The sequence below is a fragment of the Ipomoea nil genome, unplaced genomic scaffold, assembly GCF_001879475.1.
Source record: "Ipomoea nil cultivar Tokyo-kokei standard unplaced genomic scaffold, Asagao_1.1 scaffold1617, whole genome shotgun sequence".
NCBI lineage: Eukaryota > Viridiplantae > Streptophyta > Magnoliopsida > Solanales > Convolvulaceae > Ipomoea > Ipomoea nil.
This window is the reverse complement of record NW_017618045.1, coordinates 1,880,483-1,885,201: the sequence shown is the minus strand read 5'-3', so window position 1 is coordinate 1,885,201 and position 4,719 is coordinate 1,880,483. Positions and strand designations below refer to the sequence as shown.

Genomic DNA, 4,719 nt, shown 5'->3' with positions numbered 1-4,719 from the left:
GATTCTATTTTCTATTTAGAAAACATTTTTTAAAAGTTCTTCATTTTTCTAGAAAACTAGAAAATGTTTTGTTTTTAAAATGGAAAACTGTACTTCGTGGAGGCGGTATTGACTATTTGTGCTTGAGTAGGTTGAGAAAGTAGTTATAAACAGATATTGCATTGTAACATAGTCAATAGTACTAAAAAAACATATTTTTTTGTTCTATATTCTCAAATTCTCTAATTTTTAGAAAATTAGATAAAGTTAGTAAACGAACCTTATAAATTTTATTTTTGAGTCACATGCATTTTCCAAAGAGCAAATTACACTTTTGGTCCTATGACTATAGGGGGCGTGTTAATTTTGGTCCGTGACTTTTAAAACTAACAATTTAGTCCTTTAACTATGCTTTTTTTAGCAGATTTGGTCCTCCGGCCAAATTTCGCCGGAAAAAGATAACCCATTTTAAATTATTTATAATTGAGGGCAAAATGGTCCTTCCACATCATTTCTTCATCAATCGTAGTGAAATAGTTTTCGTATTCTTTTAATATCGATTTTTTTATACTCCAAAACTTAGCTTCAATGGCGGATTCCGACAACGAATCAGGAGGGCACAGGGACGACCACGACGGCGACAGCTCACAACGGGAGCAAGACCGTTTCCTCCCAATTGCGAACGTGAGCCGTATTATGAAGAAGGCGCTGCCTGCGAACGCGAAGGAGACGGTCCAGGAGTGTGTGTCGGAGTTCATAAGCTTCATCACTCACTGGAGAGGCGTCGGACAAGTGCCAGAGGGAGAAGCGGAAGACGATCAACGGCGACGACTTGCTATGGGCGATGACGACGTTGGGGTTCGAAGAGTACGTGGAGCCAATGAAGGTATACCTGCAGATCGAGGTCCAGGGACATGGAGGGGGAGAAGAGCGCCATGGCGGGGCGGCAGGAAAAGGACGGCAGCGGTAATGGAAGAAGAAGAAATGACGTGGAAGGACCATTCTGCCCTCAATGATAAATAATTTAAAATGGGTTATCTTTTTCCGGCGAAATTTGGCCGGAGGATCAAATCTGCTAAAAAAATCATAGTTAAAGGACTAAATTGTTAGTTTTAAAAGTCACAGACCGAAATTAACACGCCCCCTATAGTCATAGGACCAAAAGTGTAATTTGCACTTTTCCAAATGCATTTGGCATTTAAAAAAGTGTAAATTCAAAAATATGGTGTATTTGTGAGAATTTAAAATAATGTCAAACGCATTTGGAAGATTTGTTTGACACTATTTAATTTTTCAACAATAGCCTGAAAATGATTTTGAAATTAAGTGAAACTAGTATTTGCCCCGTGCGATGCATGGACAAAAATTTATAAGTATTGTTGTAATGTTATGATACAAAGCAGAATTAATTTTATTAAAAATTTAAGTATAGTTATACATTGTAATATTTAAATGTTAAGAAAATATATGACAAAAATGCATTCATATTGCTAACCTCATTGCAATAATGATCTACAAAGTTAAACGGACAGAGAAAAACCCGGACCACCTCGTAGTTTACACACAAAAAATAATGATCTTACAAATCTATTAATATGCATTCACACTTAGGTGGGACAAATCTCGCATTATTTTGAATAAATTGCCACCTTGGCTCCTTTCAAAAAAAAAAAAAAAGGTGGGAATATATTTTCCCTACTTAATTTTATTTTACCTAACTTTCTTTGTAAATAAATTATTAAAAAACTAATCAAAATTACAAACTATTAAAAGTTAGTGTATATATATATATATATATATATATATATATATATATATATAAATCAAAATTGATAGATAATACTCGTAGAAATTAATTCATAATTACATGAATTTATAAATTTGTACAAATTTATAAAAAAAATGCGTACAAATTTATAAATTCATGTAATTAATGATTAATTTCTACAGTATTATCTATCAATTTTGATTTATATATATATAATATATATATATATATATATATATATAATATGATTATGAAGTTCCTAAACCCTTGATATTCCATAACTCTTAAATGCATCAAATGGGGGGAAAAAATTTTCACCTTGATTATGCTATATTATATATAGAGATATATGTGTAATGCATTTCTTACCAAAAACATTTTTCAAACTAATTTCGTCTATTTTTCTACAAAATTTAAAATATGTCCACTTTTATTAGGTCACTCACTTTTCGTCCATTTCAGTCATAGCCTTTTTCATCAATAGTTATGGCCATTGACCCGGGTCCACCTTACAAAGTGGAATCCGAGTCAAAACACACCATTTATATAGTGAATATTCACAATTTAAAATTTGAACATTCAGTATGTAAATTATGAACATTTAGTATATAAAATTGTGAACATTTAGTATATAATTGTAAATATTCAATATGTAAATTGTGAATATTTAGTATATAAAAATTGTGAACATTCAATATATAAATTATGTATTTTTTTACTCGGGTCCATAATTGCAATGTGGACCCGGGTCCACAGAATAATTTGCCCTTTGTCATGTGTCGTTCTAAGAAAATTATTGGACTATTCACCCAATAGGGACCAAACACTTGTATCCAATGAAACTCATAATCAAATGCTTAGTAATTGAAATGAGTATTAATTAAAGGGAAATAATACTTTTGGTCTATGAATTGTCTCACTATTGAAAATTTGTTCAATGTAAGTTAATTTAAGTAAATTTAGCCCTAAATTGTTCATAATGTTTGCACTTTTAGTCATTATAGTGTTATATAATTATCAACGTCATTAGCAAACTCTTTTTTATGATGTTATTTTATGTCATTTAACATTAATATCCATGGTTAAAGTTTCATTTCTCTCCATATGAATGTCATTTTTAACAGTGGATATTGATTATAAATGATAAAAATAACCTCATATTTTGACAATTATATAACACTATGATTGAAAGTGCAACATTATTATGAACAATTAAGGGGTTAAATTTGTTTAAATTAACTTTAAGAACTAAATTTCTAAAAGTAAAACAATTTAGGGGTCAAAAGTGTTATTTTCCCTTTAATTAATTAGCACTCATCTTTGAAATGGTGAGCCTTTCAGCAGTTTTAGTAAAGGCTTGGATTATATTTTCTAGTGCTTTCCTGCTTGATCATGATGATCTTTTACATTTATGGTACCTTTTTGTTGAGAATGAAGGACTTCATTGTAAGTTGTTACGCCTCATAAAGCTTTTGAATTTCTAACAAACAAAGCAAATTGTTTGTCAATAAAAATCATTATTGAAATCTACTAACCTGAAGACGTTGATGGTTGATTGGCGATTAGTGTCGTAGTTTTTGCGGTTCATCAACTTTGTTTTCATCTTTGTTAGTTCTTTATCTCAAACTCGTATGCTTTAAGTTCTTGAAGAACTAGACAATTGGACATTACCTATAAATCTCCGTGGTCACGCATGAAGTGACCTTCATCTCCTTAGATTTAGGCAAGCCTCTCAAAATCTTTAGGTTGATATCCTTTTGACTTATGTTATGGTTAAAGATCCATAATCTCACTGAGTATCTTCATGTATATGATCTCCCGTTTCAATTAACACTTTGTACTAGGGTTATCTTGAAGTCTTCGAACTTCTTCGTGGCAATTGGCATACTTCTCTTATTTGTCTCTTCTCCCAATATGCAAAAGGAATTTCCATACCTGCATGGCAAACACACACTTGCGTATTCTATGAAATATAGTGTTATATACAGCCTTGAAGAATATATTTTTTGCTATGTTGTCAATGTTATTCCTCTTCTAGTTCTCCATCATCCATTTGTCACATGGCTTTGGAACATACATAGGAGTGTCAATGTTTTGTAGAGTGGCTACATTGACCTTAAGAATCTCCATTGGTCCACATGTTATCACCTCCCACATTTCGTCATTGCGAGCTAATAGATGTGTTTGTATTGGTATTTTTTAATCATCAAATTTGTCAGTGCTAAACATAAGATGCTTAGACAACGAACCTTTCATTTTTCAAGAAAAAATATATACCAACTAAAATATTATTATTTTTTGAATAGAGGTCCACCTAGCAGTCAGATTGTTGACCCAAAATAGGCAACTACTCTAACCAGAATGGTGTTTGAACAAGCCTAGAGGGGAGTGGAGGTGTGAATATACTTGTTATATTTTGAAAACTTTTGTTTGTGAATAGAGGTGTTGTAAACATGAGTTTCATGCAACGAAAATAATGTTATACCCCTTTTAAGTTTTGATGTCACGTTTATCTTGTTAATAAAATTTGGTTAGAAGATGAATAATGAAAACAATAAAGTAAGTAAAGAGATACAATAATTTTTTTAGTGGTTCAACCAACTCGGCCTAATTCACTATTCTCCTATAATTCCTTAGGAGGTTCCACTAGTACTTATCACCCCAAATACAAGTGGAGAGAACTTGTGCTTTGATCACAAAGCCAGCCACAACCTTAGATTTTTCTCAAGTGTTCAACTTGTTACTCATGCTCTTTTTATTTTTCCGTTTAGAGTTTGAATATTTGAATACAAAAGAATGTTCTTCTCTAACTGTTGTAGACTTGTAGTCTTAGCGTTTAGTAGTCTTGAATTTGCCAAAGTCTTGAATCTTGATCTGGAATTGATCGTAGTAGTCTCTCATTTGTCAGCTAGGTTGCTCTTGAATGTAGTTTACACTAGTAAGAATTTATCTAAAAAATGTAGTATGTCATT

General features: G+C 31.7%; 1 pseudogene; it reads left to right on the top strand.

Moving 5' to 3' along the window:
* The first annotated feature begins 498 nt into the window (after positions 1-498).
* On the top strand, positions 499-995 carry LOC109191108 (annotated as a pseudogene).
* The last annotated feature ends 3,724 nt before the right edge of the window (positions 996-4,719 follow it).